This window comes from Idiotropiscis lumnitzeri, unplaced genomic scaffold, assembly GCF_059441095.1.
Source record: "Idiotropiscis lumnitzeri isolate Australia: NSW breed Sydney's pygmy pipehorse unplaced genomic scaffold, RoL_Ilum_1.0 HiC_scaffold_35, whole genome shotgun sequence".
Classification (NCBI taxonomy): Eukaryota; Metazoa; Chordata; class Actinopteri; order Syngnathiformes; family Syngnathidae; genus Idiotropiscis; species Idiotropiscis lumnitzeri.
Window position 1 is genome coordinate 700,863 of NW_028283573.1, and position 22,217 is coordinate 723,079.

Consider the following 22,217-nt stretch of genomic DNA (forward strand, 5'->3'; position numbering starts at 1 on the left):
TCAGCAGTACAAGAAAGTAGAAAAAATGTTTTCCATTGTAACCAATTAAGGGGCTATCTTACGGAAAATTGACTTAATAGCTTGCTTACAAATTGTTGGGTCTTTGGGCTGCCTGCCCACTCACTAAGTGTGAAATTAAACAGCCAAGTAATTATGTTATCAGTCTACTTCTGAAAATGTGCTTGTGAGAGAGTTGTTTTGTACTTCAGCCACACTTCACTGTGCTTTTCTTGTGCCACAAGATGCTAACTAAATAGCAGCTAGGTTTAGCTTGGGATATTAGCGAGGATTTTTCATGGCATATGTTTGTATTTGCTCTGCTACAAGCACACTTCAGGTGCATTGAGTTGACTTCTGCTGTTCTGAGATCCTAGCGATCATATAATTTTGTCAACGTTCTTAAAATAATGGCCTTGGTCGTTGTTTTCTGTTTTTAATTCAGCAAACGCAAAAAAACTGAACCAAATACAGTAGTGACTGCATTAATAATTTCAGGGGTGAAATTGAATAATCAGTTTACGTAAAAATGTAGCCAATTTTAGCGAAGGTGGCCATCATCGTGAGAAGAGCATCAAAGAAAAGAAAAAAAAAAAAAAACATAACAAAAAAAAATAAAATTATATATATATATATATATATTTATTTGATAATTTTTTTGATTTGATTTAATTATTTTTTTTTGGGGGGGGTGTGAGTTAGGTTAATGTTTTAAGAGGATGATGATATTTTTTAAATCCAGTCTCAAGCCTCCAACATGCTTGGAGACCATGTCAACTGATCAAACTCCTAAATCATGGCCTGTCACATTTGCCCATCACGTTCGTCCTGAGGTGTGATTGACGTGGTTGCCGGGAACATAGTGTGAGAATGAAACATCAGCAGTGTACTTCCTGGTTCACGATGCAAGACAAAGGCTTTTTGCAGAAAGAGAAAATACACTCCTCTCTTCTCAAGTGACTCACCATAATGACCCCCTGATGGGACAAGATAAAAGTCACAACAACTGTGGTTTTCCAAAATGTCCGATTCCAGTAACTTAAAACAATTGTGTGTGGGCACAAGTTCATAATCTCATTCAAAAACACACAATGTTTTTTTTTTAATGCTCTCATTTGTGAAGACATGCCCTAAATCTGCTGATGAAACAACTCTACAAAGTATCTTAACAAGACACATCCCGTTCTTTTTCTCCTCGCCTGACTGTTCATTGCGGTACAGAATTTGCTGTGATTTATTTCGTCCTCATGCACAAACAAAGGCAGCACACAGCCCGAGAGGTGAAAGGCTACTCCACAATCAGCGGCGACCCACTCGCCACATTAGCAAAGCGCTGCTCCATATATCATCCGTGCGCAACCTCCTCAGGAGGTCAATAAAAAGTTTGGACGTAAATTCTCGGAACCCAAAAAGAGGACAAGTTTCCGAGGCCGCTTCATATTTTTAGGCAACCTTCTGTCGCAAGAATATTGTTTAATATGCTGCCGGACATGCATGGAGAAAGTTAACAAATTGGGTTTCAGGCAATCAGCATTTGCAATGATCAGTTGGGCTCATGAGAAATGAATAAATTATGTCCGGGTAAGGTGTGGCAAAAATAATTTTGTAAGATTTTGTACATTTTGCTCTTGCGAGAATATAATTAGTGTTGTTTCTTAAGACTTAGTAGTGTAAGTAGTTACTCTTCGTCAGCTATGATTTTGATTTTTGATTTTGATTTTTGATATACTTTATTGTCATTCTTGTACACATGTATACAGAACGAAATGTCGATACATCTGACCCGCACAGGTTCCATAAATATACAGATAAAATATGTAGTATTGAGTTGGAATATAGAAAAGGGATTTTATGTACAACAGTGCAAAAAAATAGAAAGTTTGTAGAGTGAAACACGCAAGTGGGGGGGTAACAGCTGGGTAGGCTTGCTATGTGTGTGATTGACCGTTTAACAGTCTAATGGCTAGGGGTACAAAGCTGTTGCAGAACCTGGTGGTCCTGCACCGCACACTGCAGTACCTCTTCCCAGAGGCTAGCAGAGTGAACAGTCCATGATGGCGGTGAGAGGGGTCCCTAATGATGTTTTTGGCTCGGGATAGGCAGCGCTTCTGGCCAATGTCCTGAATGGAGGGGAGAGAAGTCCCGATGATTTTCTCTGCTGTCCTCACCACCCTCCTCACACTACTCCAGTCGGAGGCACTGCAGCCTCCACACCACACAGAGATACAGTTAGTCAGGATGCTCTCTATGGTGCTTCTGTAGAATGTGATGAGGGTGGGTGGGGGCAGGTGGGCTCTCCTCATCCTCCGCAGGAAGTACAGGCGCTGCTGTGCCCTCTTCACCAGTGATGCAGTGTTCACAGACCAGGTGAGTTTGTCTGTGATGTGCACCCCTAGGAACTTGGTGCTGCTGACCACCTCCACAGCCTTGTTGTTGATGAGAAGTGGGGCATGGTTGGGCTGGTTTTTCCTGAAGTCGACAATGATCTCTTTAGTTTTGTCAACATTCAGGACCAGGCTGTTGACTCTGCACCAGCCCACCAACTGCTCCACCTCCTCTCTGTAGGCCAGGTCGTTGTCGTCCCTGATGAGGCCCACCACTGTTGTGTCGTCCGCAAACTTCACGATGTGGTTTGTGGCTGACCTAGGGACGCAGTCGTGTGTCATCAGGGTGAACAGCAGGGGGCTCAGGACACAACCTTGGGGGGAGCCCGTGCTGAGGGTGATGACATTGGAGGTGTTCTGACCAAGCCGCACTGACTGGGGTCTGTCAGTGAGGAAGTCCAGCAGCCAGTTCCGCAGGGGGGTGTTGAAGCCCAGAAGTCTCAGTTTGTCTACCAGGTGTTGTGGGATGATGGTGTTGAATGCTGAACTGAAGTCCAGGAACAGCATCCGCACATGGGTGTTCTTCTCCTCTAGGTGTGTCAGGCTCAGGTGAAGAGCAGAGGAGATGGCATCCCCGGTGGAGCGGTTTGTCCGGTAGGCAAACTGAAAGGGGTCAAGTGAGGAGGGGAGACTGGAGGTGATGTGCTCCTTAACCAGCCTCTCAAAGCACTTCATTATGGCAGGAGTCAGTGCAACGGGCCGGTAGTCGTTCAATGATGAGATCTGGGGTTTCTTTGGCACTGGGATGATGGTGGCAATCTTGAAGCATGATGGTACCGTGGCTTGGTCTAGCGAGGTGTTGAAAATGTCTGTTAGGACACAAGCCAGCTGATCGGCGCACTCCCTAAGGACCCGCCCTGGAATGTTGTCAGGGCCTGGAGCCTTCCGTGTGTTGACCCTTTTCAGGGTCTTCCTCACGTCAGTTGAGTCCAGGAGGAGTGCTCTTTCGTCCTGATGTGGAACCGCTTGGTTTGGTCTGCAAGAGATTGCGGACAAAAACAGTTATTAGCAATAATCCAGAATCTTATTCTCATGAAAATTTAGTAAGATTTTGTAGAAAAATTATATAAAGGTCATTTTTAGTCAAACTTTGTTGATGCTGCTTCACAGTCATGAATGAAACAGAGATGTTAACAATAAATCAACAGCCTATCCCTTTTGTGAATTTGGGGAAATTTCTCGGCAAGAATAGATTTGAATTATTCATTCAATTTATTAAATGTATTATAATCGCTGAAGGGAAATTCAACTCACACTGCACTGTATATGATTGTATCTGAAGTTATAATTTAGTTCTTTGCCGTCAGTTTTAGAATTTAAGACAACACTGAACATACCAGTGGCGGGCGGTGAGAGTTTTCATCCAATCAGAATTCAGATAGCTCGTGTTGCCAGGCAGATTTCATGAGACTGGATTATACGATACAGTAAATTAACTTTTTTTTTTTTTTTTTTTTTTTTTAGTTACGTACGTCTTAATTTTAAATGTTATAAACTAAAAAAAGCCAAACTGACCCTACTTTTTTTTTTTACATTATTTTTGGTATCGTATATCTGTTTAAGCGCAGCATGTCGTCCATATGTCATACAATTCATCCATAAATCCAGTAATGAATGTAATTTAACACAAAGTACTTTTTTTTTTTTTTTTGGAGTGTCAAATTTCCTCCTAAATGCTCATTCCCTCGAATCCAATGTTCACACCAGCACACATTTCAAACTGCCACCTCCGGTATGTTAAATTAGATCCCGTCAAACAGACCATCCATCACGGACTTAAAGACGTGGATGTGTTACGATGCAGGGATTTCCTCATGACTGCTGTGTTTATTCTTAGTTTGATTTAAGGAGGTGTTTTTCCAAGGGGGCCGTCGGAACTGGAAACACACAAAGGTATAAAGCCGGGATTTCATTTCTGGTGTGTAACGTTGCTTTCCTTCACAATAAAGTCAGTGTGAAACGTATATAAGGTTACTGCGGGCCGTTGAATGGCCGACGCGGCCATGCGGGTCAAGCCCAGCGAAACCAGAGCTGTTAAATTGAGTCGTTAAGATTTGAATTACTCCACACTTTGGACTCTTGAGACTGCGAGCGTAATAAAGTAGATATTTTTTTTTTTGTTATGAGGTTTTAGAAAGAATCCTCAGTTGTATAAAAATACCACTGAAAACGGAATGCTCATCCATCATGTCATTAAATGGTGACCAAAGAGTTGAAAACGCTCAATCAGTACTTGGGCTCAACATGTGAACTTTGTGGATGTGCTGGAGATCATTCCGGGAACTCCAGGGCGACCCCAACAATGAATACCGCAAACAGAATGTCAGATATGACTCACTCACCGTAAAATGAAGGAGCTCATTACGATGAACAGTGATATCTCAATTTACGGGTGACCTGACAAATGACGGAAAATGTAGCGTTACTTATGGGCATATATTCCTTATCCTCCCTGGTTGCCAAGGTGTGCACAGCAGAAGGAACAATACAATCATAATAGTTTAATTTTATTACACTCTGTATAATTACATCGTTGTAGTGTGTTGCTCCAAAGTACAATACTACAGAATGCTATTTTTCCTAATAACTCATTCAATCCATAAGACACACATATACCTTTTCAAAAACGTAGTCCCTGCCTCCCAAAGACGTATTTATACGTCTTAGCCTTTTTTTTTTTTTTCCGGGTCTTGGCTCCGTGTTTTTATAGCATTAGAACACAATATTCTGTTGGGCTCGCAACATCAATCAAAATCCAGAAAAACGCTGGGATTGAGGGCTTTCCTCAAGTGAAAATGGCTTGGGTTAAAAAAAAAAGTTTTGAGGTCTTGAGGAACGAAATGGCACTCCATTAATTTCATTCGGAAAAAATGATTTGAGACAGAAGAGTTTCAACTAACGAACATGCTCATGGAATGAAATAAACTCAGTAAGGGCGCTGAAACACACATTCTTTATGTTAGCGATAATGAGAGGCAAGAGGTAGTCAAGACTGTTTTGGGTAGATTATGAATATGTTTGTTTTCAGTCTGCTCAATTTTTTTCATTCGTGGTTCGGTGAGAGCAAAAAAAAAAATAAAAAAATAAACCATGATGAAAGCACACAATTGAGCCCTGTAACTTGCTGTTGAGTGAAAATGACATCACAGTGCCTGAGGGCTCAGGTCACAACCAATGAAGTCTCACCTGTTCTCTGGCTTTGGTCATGTGACTTCCGCAAGCTGATGTCATTTTCTGTCGCAGCAAGTGGCAAAATGGCCGCCCCGCCTGAGATGGATAAAAATGGGTGAATTTTGCACCTTAACTCATATTCCACAAGATTAATCAGAATACTATTTAGAATAGTGAAGCTGCATCGAAAATATTATCAGAAAGCTAATTTCTTTTACTTGAATTCCCCTCGGAATCTGCTGTGAAATGCGCTATAAAAAATAATTTACATAATTGAAGCAGCTAACCCGCAGTTTTTACATTTCATTCAGCGATTCTTTCCTGTACCACTAGAGGGAGCCCGAGAAACCAATTAGGGAACTATCACCAACTCTCTATGAATGGAGTAACAACTCAGGAGTAATTTTGGGTCAAAGGGGGTTGGGTTGTTTTCGAAAGTCATATCGTCTTCCATCTGGGGCTCTTTGAACACAGCATTCCCGAGTCTCTTCTGAGTTATGCAACACCGTTAAAAACATTTCTGGATATGAGGTGTTCATTCAGGGGGTCACGTATCACATAATCACTGCAAGGTCAAGCTTGAGAGTTGCGATTTAGGGTGAGGGGGGTGGCGGTGGGGCGGGTGGCTGAGGTCCCCCTCGCAGGCCATTTTGGAGGTGACTATAAGGTTGAGGTTTATGGAGCGAGCAGGCAATGTTCCACAGAGGAGGTGTTCTGATATGAGTTCCCTCTCGGAGGCAGTGGGTTTATTGTTCCAGTGAAAGCGGAGAGGATTGATGCCTATAGGTAGCCGGGCCGGGTGTCTGGAATGTATTAGACGTCCGTCTCCCACTCATGAAACAAAAAAAAAAAAGAAAGAAAAATCACAACACGACGCACCGCATGTGGTCGCCCCTCTCGACATGCGGCGTTGTGTTACGGTGGGATCAAGCCATCGCACGCTAACCGGCTGAGTGTGGGACGACAGTCACGTGGTTTCCTTGGAGGAGGTCACTTTTATTGCACTCATCTTCCTCATCCTTTCACTCAACCATGAGCAGTGTTGCCACGGTAACCTCGGAAATGTCATTTAGTGACTTTTTAAAAGTTCTAGTCAACAGATTTCAATAACCCCTCTTTTAAAAAAGTCAAATTCAAACATTTTTTAACTTAATTAGGGGCAATTATTTGTATTAAAAAAAAACATTCATTTTATTTTTACATAAATTGCAAAGATAAAAAAAATAAATACAATTGGGAAATGCAAATTGTGAAGACCCAACAATGCTTCACTTCAAGCTGCAAGCATTGTAGTTTCCTTTTCTAAATGTGTTCACACACGACTAATAAACTACATTCGAGCCAGAGTACGTTGTTGCCTTATTACCGTGCTGACCGCAATGATGCAATGGGGATGTGTGCCTAATTTCTCGTGCGCAGGAAACGGAGGTATGCTTACATAAGGCCAACATGTTTACAAGCATGGACATCAGCAGTTTTGCTCTTATAAAACACTGATTAAATGTCAAAGCCAATGTTCAGAAAACAAATCCAGAACTATCTGTGGTTTCCTTATTTAAAGCAGAAGTAAGGAACTTTTAGGCTCTTCCCAAAAGTTGTGATGAGATTATACTAGCACAAATACAATACAATAAAATAGGGCGCTTAGTCCTCGGCATCTCCAGCAGCATTCGGTCCGCAGACCCGAGGCAGCGGGCAGGTGCGTCGGGGTGGAGGAGCTCGGAGAGGTACGCTGGGGGAGGCCATTTAAAGGTTTGAAGACGAGCAGAAATATCTTAAAGTGTACCGGGAGCCCGTGAAGAGAGGCCAAGATTGGAGTTATGTGCTCCCTCTTCCGAGCTCCATTTAAAAAAGCAAGCAGCAGTATTATGGACCAACTGGAGGCGCTTGAAGGAGGACCGGCTGACTCCAAAGTAAAGCGCATTACAGTAATCGAGCCGAGATGTAACAAAGGCGTGGATTACCGTTTCTAAATGCTGCTGGGAAAGAAAGAGCTTCATTTTAGCCTGCTGCCTAAGAAAGAAGCTCGATCGAGTACAAAAGTCAGAAATGTAACGTAAGCGGCACAGTTAGAGGCTAACACAAAACACAAAAGGAATCCGAAGACGACGGGAAAACTGATCTTTTCTGCTTGTGGAAACATTTTTGAAATGCCAGAAACGAAAAAAATCAAAGTCTTTTATTCTTCGGAGTCCGCATGGGTGCGAGCAGCAGCTGCATGCCAGCTGCGCACATGTGTGTGATAAGCAAGGAGGATGTTTTGGAGAGCTACCTGGCCGTGGGCGCTCTCTCCGTGTCCGCTGGCATTCGCGGAATCCCTTTGTACGCCGGTGCTTCGTTTCAAGACATTAAAGTCCCCCCTTATGTCTCCCTATTTCACATTTTACAGCGGCCTGTCCAAAGATATCCGGAGCTGAAGCTACAAAAAGGGCCTCAGCTTAAAGTGCTCATCATGTTACCTTTGTTGCTTTTCAGCATTGACCGCTTGCACAAGCTCGCCGTAACTCAGCCGGGCTTAAAGGTTCCGTACTCGACGGTACCACCAAAATGGTGCCGTCGCTCATAAACACGCACTTGAGTGCCGGCGCCGCGCCTGGGTAATGTATCGGCTCATTGTAATCCAAACAGCGCTCTCGGTGGCTCAATCAGCGCGCATGCTGAGGGCAAATCCGTTCTCCCCTCCCAAAAAAAAGCCCAGGGCCCGACGTGATCTAAAGGCTACCGGCTCTGGTTTGATTTATTATTGTGGGAGTGATTGAGCCTAAACACACGCATGCAAACACAGACGCGCACAATGACCGCAGTCTCGGATGCAGCTGCACACATGGCATGTCGGAGGAGGTCTCAAATGAATTGGTCAATTGTTGGTAATCATGAGATCTATATTCACCCCCCCCCCCTCTCTCCACCGCCACACTCTCACAATCTGGCTCACATTATGGCCGTCCGGGGGGAAAGAAAGAGCCCCATTTTTTTTTTTTTTTTAGAAGGACATACCTGGAACTCTGTCAAACTACAGAAATGCGGGCGCCCCCGATGACCGTACGGAAAGCAAAAGCCTAAATACGGAGGAGATGGCGTCAAAAGTGCACCATGCTAATGCTAATGCATGCTAAAGTGGAGATGGGGTATGTCGAGTTAACCTACTTGGAACATCTTAGCGATATCTTAGCATACCAACTGGTAGCAGGTTAGCATTTTAGCTAGCCTCTTTAGCATTTTTACATTCGTACGTGGCCGCTAGGGCGGTGAAGTTGAAACAGATTTGAGAAAATTAGCTGACAGCAACAATCTGTCTTATGCCTTTAGTATGCACTGTCCTTTGTTTGCTTTAAAAAAATAATAAATTAAAACAAAACATGTTTCAATCTGGCTATAAGTTAGCATATTAACTGTTAGCATTTTATTGAATCTTATCAGCTTTTTTTCAGTTCTACTGTTGGCAAAATGTTGCTTTTTCAAAAACGGCAAAGTTGACGTCAAGCAGGTGGGTTTATTTTTCTACTTTTCTCAACTGGTACAATGACGAGACATTGATGAGCAACCTGCGGTGATTTATGTCACCTGTACGGTTTTGTGGAAAAACCAGCTGGCTAGCTCGCGATACTCGAAAAATGTACCTGGTCGTTTTAACTCATCGCAAAGCATCAAAAGTGGTCTGCCGCTGCACGGGCCTCCAGCCAGCGAAATGTTCCAACAACAGGAAGTGTTCTATTAGACTGCAAGGCTCATTTTGGATCAAGTGTTGCTAAAAATAACACTTCGCTTATGCAACACAGGTTCTAATGTTGCGATTATATTTGGGATAATTTATCTGGCGTTTGCTGTCGGAAATCAGAACTACCATTTCCTCCTTGATGTTGTCAGAGTAACAAATGTAAATATACCCCAGTAAACTTTATCAAGGCGCCATAATAGTCGGACTTAAGTGGCTCTCACTCTCGGCAATTTCCCCACTCTGGAAAGCCCTTTTAAGCTTGATCCACTGGCGCGGAGTCAAGATATGCGCACAGAATTTTGGATTTTTTTAAAATAGAGTGACAAGAACGTGTGGAATATCCAATTGTATTTTTACATGAGGAAAACAAATCTCTGACTAAGATTGTTGAATGGAAAGTTCATTTCTCATTTTTTTTTTTTTTTGGTAAATGCATCATGAAAGTTGTCGAACAAAAGAATAACTATTTCAATAATAATCAAAAATCTATCGATTCGTTCCATAGTTCTTAATTTAATTGATTGATTGTTTAGCTTTTATGCACCAATGGGGGAAATAATTGTCATAACTTCAACAAAATTGAAGACAGGCATCGTTTTTGGCCCGTGGTGAGATCTCAAGTCGCGTTAAAAACACACCAAATGTGAACATGATCCAAATAAAAATGTAACTCGTGTTCTGCGCACAAAACGACTTTGTGGTGGCGGCGAATGACTGGAAGGATTATAAATCGAATGTGCCCCCTGGGGTCCCATTGACGGTGGGCTGCCACTGTTAAGGCCCCATTAAGTCTTGGCCCCTCCCACTTGTTTTTTTGGGCTTAGTACACTGGCTTTATCGGAGTGTAGTTTTCGGGCCATCACACAGTAGCCCCGGTTAATGTCTTTTGAAGTTTTTTAAAATATTTTTTCCTAAAGTCAATCCAGATGTCATAAAACATCTCAGGTGCGAGATTACTCTTACGCTTCTGATCTGTTTTTAAATGTGGAAGCTCACATGTGACAGAGTGTGACAGCCCGGAAGGAGAACAAGGAAAAAGTTCTTCGCACACAACCGAAGTTTGCTATGTAACTCTATTAAAAAAAAATGAAAGCAGCCTTCCTCAAAATTTCGGGGCTAAGCACCCGTTTCATGACATTGGCTGAGTTGGCGCACCTCCTGCACGCACCCTTAGATAAGTGAGTCACAATTAGTGGGGCGGGCCCCGCGCGATGCTGAGGGGGTACATGCTTTTTTTCCGCCGTACTACAATAAAGTGTAATTGCACCTCCACTCAACTAGTTGGCAGTGGCGCTCTCCTTGCCTATTGTGCGCAGCGAGTATTAACTCTGCCGGTTTGTTTTGCGACGGAAATGCTATTATTTAGAGTTTCGGCGCAGAGTGGGTGGTGAATTGCGTGAATTGTTTGACTGATTTACTCATCCATACCCCCAAATGTAACCACCAAAAATGTAATTGTTCAGAAGATTGCTAAATAAAGATAGCCAAATGCTGGAACCAAGGGGAAACAGCTGGCTTTGTCTGAAATGCAAAAAAAAAAAAAAACTTCCAGCACCTGTAAAGCTCTTTTGTTTGCTTAAAAAAAAAAAGTAAGAACACATGGTTTTGTCAGGCTTATGTGCGCACCTGGTGCAGTCAAGTCCACGGAGTCTTTGCCAGACGTTAGCACAAACTGCAGCTTTGTGTCCAATTTGCTGGCACTGATGCGGCATACAAGTTCATACACATTTTCTGTTTAGACTTTTTTTTTTGTCCCCCCCCCATTCAGAAGACAGACAGATGAGTTTGTCCAGATAAGCAACGTACTTGTATCATCCATAAAGCATTTGCTGATGATGTGCTGTTGTTAGCTCGAAATGCTAACAAAGGTGAAGCGCACTTACTGTCCGTGTGTACACATTGGAGCGCTATTCCGATTTGTTTTTTGTAGCCCATTTTCATTCAGCGTGAACAGTACAATTACTTTTTTTTTTTTTTTTAAATCTGATAGTGATTCCAATGGGAGCAGAGCCTCCGCCCACTCAGCTTCTAAGCCAATCATGTTCTCTCCCCGCTCCCGCAAAATTCATCATGGCTGATGAGAGCGAAGCCGCTACTTTTTTCCTAGATTTTGAACCATGCGGCGGCTAATACAACAGTGCGGCTTTTCTGGAGATTTTTCTTTCACCAGTAGGGGCGCTCTTTAGTTGAGAAAATACGCTAAATAAACCTCCATTTTTTTTTCTCTTGGGTCTGTTCTGTTTTAATGAGCTAAGTTGTTGCCTTTGTTAAAAGGCACCGTTTTAACAATTTGTTTATGTACCCTCATTTTTTCCAACATAGAAAACTGCGGCTTATAGTCTAGTGCGGCTTTTTAAAAAAAAAATATCTATTTTTCATTTTAGTCTGTAAAATACGGCAGTTTAAAACAATGTGTTAAACCAGTCGCACCAGACTCACTCTTAAAAGCTGGTAAATAATGTTTCGCACTTTTGGGATATTCAGCCTACATGGTGATACCGTGTGAAAAAGAGTCTCAACATTTAATACGCAGTCAGCGCTCGATTCGGAATGTTTGAAAGCACATTTCGTTACAATTCCTTGAAGCCTACTTTCTCGCTATCTGCTTTGGATCTGTCGCGGCTTTGTTTGGCCAGCGGCTGAGCCCTGCCCATTCGGAAAGCTTTCCCGAACCCAAACAAACGCGAAGACATCATAGCCGCCGTTATGTGCTGCCGCAAAAATCCGTACCATTTGAGTGAAATATTCTATACACTTGGAAACTTTCATCTTATTGGATCACTTGTGCGGCCCACAAGAGTAATACCCTCCACTTTTTAGGGCAAACTTGTCTATTTTGGAGTCCGAATTGGAGCTTAACCTACTTTGTGTTGGCTTGACTGCAAAATGGGGCAAAGTCCGCTTAATCTTTTCCAAACTTTTTGGCCGTCAGCACCTCTCGAACCGGGCTGAACTTTTTTGCTGTCCCATTTTTTCGCCGCCCCGCCCCCCTGCTGCCGAGGTATCCGTCAACACATCCCGTCCTTCACCCACCGCACCGTAATCGCATCACCGCCACCTTACGTTGGACTTTATTGCCTGGCTTGGAATGTCTGGTATGTCCACAACCACACCTCTTCTCTCCATCCACAAGACAAAGGCAAGCGTGGGCTCGCTCTGATGGTTTTCCACGGTAAAGTGAGATCCTGTAAACAAGGCCAGATAGGATTTAATCAACATCTGTCACTTGTCATCTCCCAGAGTCTTCTTTTTTGGCAAAGCAGGTGGTGCCTGGAAGCCATGTCCGATCGCGCCTTTTATACTCAAGGAATCACGTTGCCGCTTTGAAATATTCATCCAGCGCCAGTCTTGATGAAAAGACACATTCCTCTCTTCACCTTTTTCTACTGAAAAAGCGTAAAAGTCGGCGCCTGCGGGGCAGAAACAGATCCGGCCCGCTGGATGCTGGGAAAGCGAGTAAGGAGGGTCGTAAATCCCGGAGAACAAATAGAAAAAAAAATAAATAAAAAAAAAACTGCAGTGAATGCATATCGTACTTTGAGAAAGCCGTCCGCACGTGCACATATTCCTGGAGGAAATGATGGACGACGCGCACACCCTTGCACCATCGCATCTCAAGGTGGCGAATCGCTTATATTTTAGTTGTCTGCAGAGAAGCATAAAGACAAAGTGGAAGGGGCGGGGGGGTTCTCCGACATGTCCTATGGATTTTACCGTCCATACAAAACACAAATGCAAAGTCAAGGGGAGACTTCATGTTGTTTTTGTTTTGTCGACAGGTCGGTGACGACGGGCAAGGCTGCGATTTAGGGCTCCTCAAGCCAAAATGTCAATCTTGAGGATCTGCTACGGATTTACTTTCAACTGATTCCCACACGCAGATAAACGATTCAGGGGGATATCGAGAATTTATGAGTGTCATTCTGGGACACTTGGATACTTTTTTTGTTCTATTCAAAAGTTCCAAAGAGCACGGCGGCGCACAGACAAACGGTTCCAGGTTCTAATCTTGGATTCTTTTTATTTATTTTTTTTTTTTTATGCTTTGCTCGGTTTTCTGCAGCTACTCTGGCTTCCTCCCACATTCCACTAACCGGGGTAGATTCTGGACAGGATAAGCAGTATAACACGAAGGTCCAAAGTCATCTGAACTTGTCATGTTCTGTCTTGACGGTTGTTTCGTTTTTGGGCCAGTTGGCTCTTACCTTTATTTTTCTTGTTCCCTTTAATGTACGGGGCAGACAGGAGCAATTGGTAATCAGCGCCCAGTCATAATCTCAACGCCCACACGAGGAAGACGCCAGATGGTTCCTCTTGTTTCTTTGTTTGACGCTGACTGCCGTCTCGCTCGAATGATGATTTTTGGATGACTCCCTGTTGGAGTCCTCTTTTCACTTTTTGTTCCACAAACTGGACTGGTTGCCAGCCAATCACACGGCAGGTAAAGACAAACAACTAGTGACGGGTAAATGAAGCTTCAAATCTGCTTCCTGAACCAGTTGAAGTATTTTTGGACTCCTGTAGATGGCGCTCTCTGTTCAACATTGGGCGGAAAGCAAACTTTTTTTAAACCTTTTATTTAATCCAACAGTACTATCCAGAGGACAGCAGCTGGTTCATGAAGCAAATTTGTAGCTTCATTTTATCATCACTACAAACAACCATCTGCGCACAAACAAACGCACCTTTTGGCAATTCAAGGTGTCCAATCAAACTACCATGCATGTTTCCTGTGTGGAGTTTGCACGGAGAGAACATGCAAACTCCACACAGGAAGGAGCCGGAATCGAACCCTGCACTGAACTGTGAGGCCATTTCGTTAACAGGTCATTTTTGTGCTTAACTGTTAATTTTTTTTCTTCTTTTGAGTACAGACTGTTTATTTATTCCAACGAGGCGCTGTTCCTGCTTTGAGGCGAGACTTAAAACTAAATCCAGGCTGTACGAAGCGACGTTGGAGCGTCTCTTTACACAAAATGCATCTATTTTTCACCGCCACAAGCTGCCGTCCGACGGTGTTCCAGCACATTCGCCCTCGCTGCACCCGAGAGCTGCTCTCGGTGCTGGCAAAGCGCTCTGGAAAGCCAGCCTATCATTAGCGAGCATGGCACGGGCGCAAAGTTGGCCGATTAGCGGGTTGCCAAGAACATCAACGCGAGGACAAAAGAGAAGTCCCATCCGTGCCGCTCGACGTCTACGTGGGAAAATGAATTGACGGCATCGTTACGGAACGCCTGACTCATCTGTACGAAAGCGCTTCCTTTAGTCCCTCAATTTGCAAACCGCTCTCTCGCCGTTGATGGATGCGCCCTTGGAAGGCCCTAGCTCGTAGCGGCGGCCGCTCGACATGTTTGGCGGCGCTGCGGGCGACATGGCGAATACGGACCAACGCACTCGTGACGCAGGCTGGGCCAGAGGAGCCGCGGATGCGGAATTACAGAGTCGGGCTGAATGCTCGCCGCTGCAGCTCCAACCACCTCATTAAGTCGCGGTGATGGCATCGAGCGGCTGTTCCAACCCCTCCTCACATGTCCGCAGAGGCCGCATAGGAAGTGGAAAGCAAACACTGTCAACGCGATTCATTCACTACGGTGGGCAACACAGAAGAAACAGGGGAGGGTTTCGAATTATGGTTGCCATGGCGCGTTAGGTTTTTTTTTTTGCTTTTCTTTAAATCGGTAATTAGGGTTTGAAGAGCAAGAGGTGAGCTAAAACTCGATTTGGTCATGAGCCAGTCACATAGCACGTAGGGACTAGTGAAGGACCGATATGCTTTTTCCAGGGACGATACCGATTATTAGACGTCATGGGAGGCCGATAACCGATATTTCGAGACGATATTCTTTGGTTGAAAAAAAAAAAAGGGGGTAAAATCGAGTCACATTTTTGAAAAATAAAAACTCCAAAACTTGACTTAGTTTAAATGCCTTTCCGCAAATATTTATCAAACAACTTTAGTGATTTAAAACATGTTAAAGCTTTTTTTAGATCTATGTCTTATAGTTCAATGAAAACAAATCTCTTTAAAGTTCACTACGGCAAGTAGGTTTCTATTAGTTGTGAGTTGTAGTAGACTGACATTTATTCAAATTTCGGCAAAGCCTGTTGCCTTCCGTAGTGCGTGTGACTCGAGGGGAAAAAGCAAACAGGCAACTTACTGCTGATTGGCTGCTACAAGGAACCATTCAGATGGTGCTGTGGGCAGGCCAATCTGCTGTTTCTGCAGGCAGGGCCACCAGCACGAGAGAGCGAGAGAGAGACAAAATAAACCAGCTTTCAATATATCAGCCTAAAAAAAAAAAAAAAATAATAAATAAATAATCAGCAAAATGCCAAACATCGGCCTCGATGCCCGGCCGATAATCAGTCAATCACTTCTGTGGAGAAAAAAAATGTCCATGCCCACCTATGGACAATTTAGAAAACTCCCATCCTAGAGGTCCAGGACTCGAGATGTTTGATCAGCAAACTCTGCACTAGAATCAGGTGTGCTGGAGGAGGAAAACGTTGAAAACATGCAGGACAGTGAGTGGGCTTCGAGGACTGGATTTTGAGACCTGTAATTTTGAATATTAAAAGAAACTAACACGCATGTCGTCGCAGTGTGGGAGGAAAACAAACAAGACCATGACAAGAACGTGCGAACTACGGTCCGCATAGGAGCCCGGATTCAAACCGCCAAACTCAGATTTGTGAGATTTCGCGATCCCATCCCTCATCGTTCCTCCTATTTTTCAAGCCAGTTTTCGGCTTTTAAAAAAGGCTGAAGGGCACATCCCAAAGTGTGACTGCTGTATCATGAGTTGCTACCGACGCCGATCAAAACAAAGTCATAACTCTTTGCAATTTTGTTTTTGCCTCTTTTGTGAAAGCCGGCAGGAATGTCGTATTTGACCTGCCTCAACAATTACCCCGGAATTTTGGCGAGGGGAAAAAAGTGGAACGCAGCTAAGTAAACAAGGCTAGGTCATTATTTTCCAGCAATGGCGACCGAGGAAATAGTGAATTATTAGAGGGGATCATATTTGAAAAACGGCCTATAGCGTGCGAGTTTAACTTGGCCAACATTGATGTCGAATGTTGGGAAATGTTCACACCGGGTTCAAACTGGGGTTAATGTTGCAAATTAGAACTTCAATCTAAGGTTAGGGTTGCAAATGTGTTTTTTTTTTTTTTTTTTTTTTTTTTTAAATCAGGGTCATGCTTCCAAATTTGTGTGTTCTTGACTCTGCTAAAACTCCAACCCACCCGTTTGTGTTTCTGATGTCTGTACGGTTTTTTTTTCTATTTCGGCGGAGCACCTTAACTGCACGTCCATCCGGCGCCGACTGCTGGGTGGCTTCCACGTCGGCGGCGGCGTCCGGGTCACTCCGGGGTGAAGGCTGCTGCGAAGACAGCATACAAAGGTGTTGAAAACCAACCCGTCGGCGCAGGCGCGCTGCCGGACCGACGCTACGCCCGAGAGGAGACGCCCTGTCTGCAGGAACAGCTGGCCAGGAAGTCTGGCAAAAATGTTTGCGGGGAAGAGAGGTTGAAAGAGATACGAGAGGAGATGAGTCAAGGAGGAGATACGTGCGGCAAAAGGAAGTTGACAGCGCCGGCTAGAAGGAAGTCAAAGACAGACACAAGCTTTAACAAGGGGGCCCCCGTGTGCAACAGGCGGGGTGAAGGTCATAAATCTTCAGCAGTGGATTTATTCTGGTGGAGTCTTTCTGTCAACCTGCGACAAGCGAGGATCGTGATGGATGCACGGAAGCACTCGACTGTTTTTATGGTTTCCTCAGAAATGAGTGACATGACCTGTGAGCACTTGAAGTCCATAATCATTGTTTGATTTATGACGCTATTGAAAATAATAGAGGCAGCATGGTGCATTTGGGGGTTGCTACGTCTGCCTCGCAGGTCTAAAAATCGGGATTTCAACCTCGCCTGTGGCCTCCCACCAGGATGCATTTGAGGCCCCGTCGTTGGGGATTTTGCGACAATTCTTTTTTTTAACAACAAAATGTATGTTTTCCGATGTTTACATCACACGCGCAAGAAGTTGTAGGCGGAAGTGAAGCGATTCGTTGGATGGTGCTGATGTTTTCTTCAATGCACTCGTTCATTTTGATGTCTGGCGCCTCTAGGTTGGGAAACGAGCACTCTACCACTAAGGCCGTGCTTCTCAATTATTTTCTGTTATGCCCCTCCCCCAAACAAGAAGAAAACAATTCGTGCCCCCCTTTCCGTCGCTGCAACTCTAAATAATCGCATTTTTGTTGCAAAACAAACCTACACCGTAGAGTTAACAGTCGCTGCGCAGAATAGGCAAGGAGAGCGCCACTGCCAACTACAGGAGTGGAAGTGCAATTACAGCATCACATGTAGAAAATGTGCTTAAATTCAACTCTTACGAGCTGTCAATCAAAATAAAAATCGTTATGGTTTCCCAAAGCCCGTTAGGACTGTGAAAAAAAAAATCACACAAATGGAAAATCATTTTTTGATTATATTGACTGATTTTATCATACCAGCTTTCAACAACAACAAATATTCGTATGAACCTCAGAACTGCGAGATAGACGTGATAACCGCTTATCTGACGTTCCACCAGTATAATTGTTTGTTTTGTTTTGTTGCGGAAGGGTACAGAGAATTTTGCCTGCGCGGGTATATTAAAAACAAACATGTTTCGACAGAACAAATAACTTGAACGTCCTCCAAAGGCCCAATCTTGGCAAGCGCTTTGCATTCTCCATCTATCTTGTTTGCATCTTCATTCCGAGAGATGACACGACTCTTCAAAAGACAATAAACCGATTGAGATGCGGTGTGCTGGCTGCATGAAGCATTTAACGTCCTGCACTGACGTCCTGCGAGCGTCTGCTCACAAGCTGCCGTCTTTAGGCTGGAGGGGTCTGCTAAGTTCAATTCTTTTTTCTTTTTTTTTCCTTAAGTTTGTCAGTGGAACCCGAGTGAAGAGTTGGCCTAGTGGGCAGACTGACAGCACGGGGAGGGGAGAAAGGGAGATGAGAGGGGGAAATGATGAAAACAGACACGGGGTTCTATCAGTTTACACACACACACACACACAAAACACTACAAACGTTCAAGCATGAGGATGATCAGCACATAGCGTTTATAACACATGTACGACACTACCACCAAATCCTGTTTTGTTTTTGAACTTCTTTTAGTCTTAAAACTCAAGCCTGTTTACTGCAGCATAGGGATGCAAAAGAGAGTACGGACCATTTTCACCCCCGACAACCCCCCCCCCCCAGCTTTCCTGAAGACCAAGTGAATGGATTCATTTTCACAGTTTTCTGGAGGCTGCTGCGTGGTGGTGGCAAAGGGCGTGTGTGTGTGTGGGTCACTGTTTAGCCGAATTTGAAACATTTGAAGTATCCAAGACAACCCCCCCCCCCCTTGCCTGACCCCTCCATCCCTGTTCCACATTAGAGGAGCGGTGCGCTCATTTGGACCCGTCAAAGTGCATAATGGTCGTCAATGTGGGTCACAGAATCTCCGGGGGTCTTGATCTGATTATGTACAGTAATTTACCTTTGGTCACTCGCTGTTGAATATCGCTCAAATGTAGCAATACGTAAGCCTTGAGTGAAGCTATCCTTTTAAGTGGAGCCCACTTAAATCATCAGTTTTTTTTAACAGGTTTTAACAGAATACATTTTTTCCCAACAGTACGATTCCTCCTTCCGAACGTCACACGACCAAACAGGTGAGCCGTGAAGGTCGTTACCTGAGCTGTTGGGCACCGCGATGTCTTTTTCAGTCAACAGCAAGTGGTAAAATGGCCGCCCCGTGAGATAGATGAAAACAAGTGGCTTTGGCTGCTTAATTAATATTCCAAAAATGCAATGTTAATTGGAATGTCGGTCTGAGACTCGTGGGGGGGCGCATAGAACATATGACAGAAAATACATTTTTGACTTGACGTCCCCTTTAATTTTTTCTTTTTATTTTCAAAACTTACTCTTTACATGGAAAATGTTTCACTTTTAAAATGCATTTCTTTTTTGGAATCAAATGATTTTATCACATTCCCCTCCTGCATTTTTTAAAAAAAGGTTTTTATTTTTTTTAAGAGATTTCTCCTAAACTATATATATTATTCATGGTGTCACTTCAAAAGTTTCCCTGTGGAGTTAATCAAGCTTTTACAACCGCCACATTATTTCCCGCGAATATTTTAAGTGAACTTAATGGACACAGAGTACAACTCATAAGTGATCGCAGGGATCGACAGTCGACAAAAGAAAAAAGCACACAACAGTACAAGTGTTGTGCACTGAAGTCAATCACCGTCTTCCTCCGCAAGCATCCGACAGGAGCGCCTTAAACAACCTTCACTTCAGCTGCCTCGCGGAAATTAGTCATCATCCACGCTGTAAAGGCGACCTTTGTCATGAGCACATCTGGATTGAAAACGGCTTGTTCTGGATGAGATTAAGTCAATAATAAAGATATAAAAGTTTTATTTTTGAGCTTCAGAGAGGGCATGGTTAGGTCACCACATGCAGACTAATAAAACTTGGTATGCTTCAACACAAAAAAAAAAACTTGTATTTTTCTTAGTTTACAAAACAAGATGAAAGAAAAAAAGTCCTTTGTAGAAAAGAAAACTGTTCAAATTGTATGACATTTAGTGCGCTGCGACTTCAAACTATCACGGTGCATACTTGCAAAATAATTTTGGAATACAATTTTCCAGTGAGGATACACAAGCCCGGACAACGACAGGAGCTCAGAGCGACAGTTGGTGTTCATTTGCCATCTCCGCCTCACCGTTGGCATGTTGAGATCTAAACAGTAAACGTTGACGGCTGCCTTTTGTCTGTGAACGAAGTCTTCATCTCGACGCGGCTACGCCGTGAGCTCATGTTACATTTGGCGGGATAAAACGGGTGTTTTGTGAGTTGAAACAGGCCCAATTTGAAACAGACCCACTCTCCTTTTGAGTCTGGACCACTTATCATAATTGAATTGGGCCTTTTTTTTTTTTTTTTGGAGCTCACTCTCAGCCACGCTTTTTATTTAAACTCGTCAACAGCTTGCTTCCTAACCGGGTCACTAATAAGTGCGATGTGGGAAAAAGGTGCAAACACGCTTGAATGCCGACATACGACCAAGAACAAGCATGAAGTCCAGCTGACCTTGAGAGGTGCGCCCAATTCCCAACTAGGCCAGTTATTATCAGCTTCACGTTCCCATTCCTCCGCTCATGGGTTGTCTGACCTGTAAAAAAAATAAATAAATAAATTAAAAAAAAAAAAAAAAAAAAAGGAAAAGATGGGTCAGGGCTCATCATAAAACCTTTTGAAACTAAACAGGCAATGTTTTAAGTTAAAAACAAAAAAAGAAAAAAGAGTGAACCCCTGGGAACGTCAACATGTAAAGAGAACAAATCAGTCAATCAAGCAGTTTGTGTTTTATCGAAACAACTAAAAAAGAAAACAAAAGAAAAACGTTACATAAACAATATTGGAACAGTCTGAAGGATGAAAGAAACACAGATTTACAGTAGTGTGGAACGTGAAAGCAATAAAACATACACGCTAACGCTACATTGGTTAGCTAGGTGGTCGGTGGCGAGCTAGCAGCTAACATTAGCGATGGGCTATGGCTATTTTGCCGGCCGGAATGGCGGACACACAGACAGACACTGTATGGTGTCTTTTAATATTAGCATTTCTTCAGGAAACACTTGGGCTTTAATCTTCTCAAGTTTTCAAAAAAGTGGAGATTTTCCTCGAATGTTGCGACTTTATTCTCATAATCACATCTTTATCTTGATCAAATCCAGTCTTGTCTTATTTTTTGCAAAACAGAAAAAAAAAGATTTTTATTTTTTTTTTAAACAATGATGCTAAAAATAGTGAGACTTACTAAGGTTATCTTTAGCTTATCTTTTCATTGTGAAAACTGCCACCCAAGATAGCAAAAGATGTGAAATCAATGTTGAATTGGGATAACAAATTTGATTTTTGGTATTTTCTTTTCTTTTAGTTGAAGACTACATTGAATCTACGTTTTTTTTGGTTTGAATTAAGAATTTTGAAGGGTCAATGTTTAGTTTCAACGCTTAAGCCAGACCTTATTGCAGCGTTGATTCACACACATTTTGCTATCAGCATACCCTCCACTGGTAAAAATGGTCGCGTGAGGATCTTTTAGTCAATGCTAGAATTGATACAATGCTTTAAACACCGGCCGACTTGACCGCTGGTAAACATTTGAGCAAAGCACAATTTGAAAATCTCAAACTCCTGACTCATTTTTTCCACACTTCCCGTCAAACACGCGCACACACAATTAAACATACATGCTTTAAAAAGTTTTAGGATTAGAATATTGCACTGACACACATTCATCAGGTGAATCGCTCACAAGACGAGCCATCCCTATGTGATGATGATGATGATGATGACAGCGGCGACTCCCTGAACGTTCTAATAACAGCGATCTGGCACCACGATAATTCTTGTGCCTCACGTTTAACACTCGAAACTCGGCGGGCAAATACACGCCACGCCAGGAATAATAACACATTTGCATTCCTGCTCTCCTCCTGGGCCGGATCAAAGGAGCACTTAAGGTCAATTACTGCAGGCCTGAGTGCGCATTCATCAGGCCTACTACACCTTGAATGCCGAGATGCCTGCCAGAAGGGTCGCACCGCCCCAAAGGGAATTGTGGGCCTTTGCTAATGGAAACATTTAAGATTATACTTGGAGTGAAAAAGCAGAAGGAAAATTCATCAAGCCATCCAGACATTTTCTATAGGGCTCGTCCTCATTAGTCTTGGGTGATCCGGAGATGACGGGTTGCTCGCAAGTCAAAAGGAAATTACGTGGCGCAATCGGCTAGCGCGTTCGGCTGTTAACCGAAAGGTTGGTGGTTCGAGCCCACCCGGGGACGTTTTGGAGTTTTGAAAGGGTCTCTGT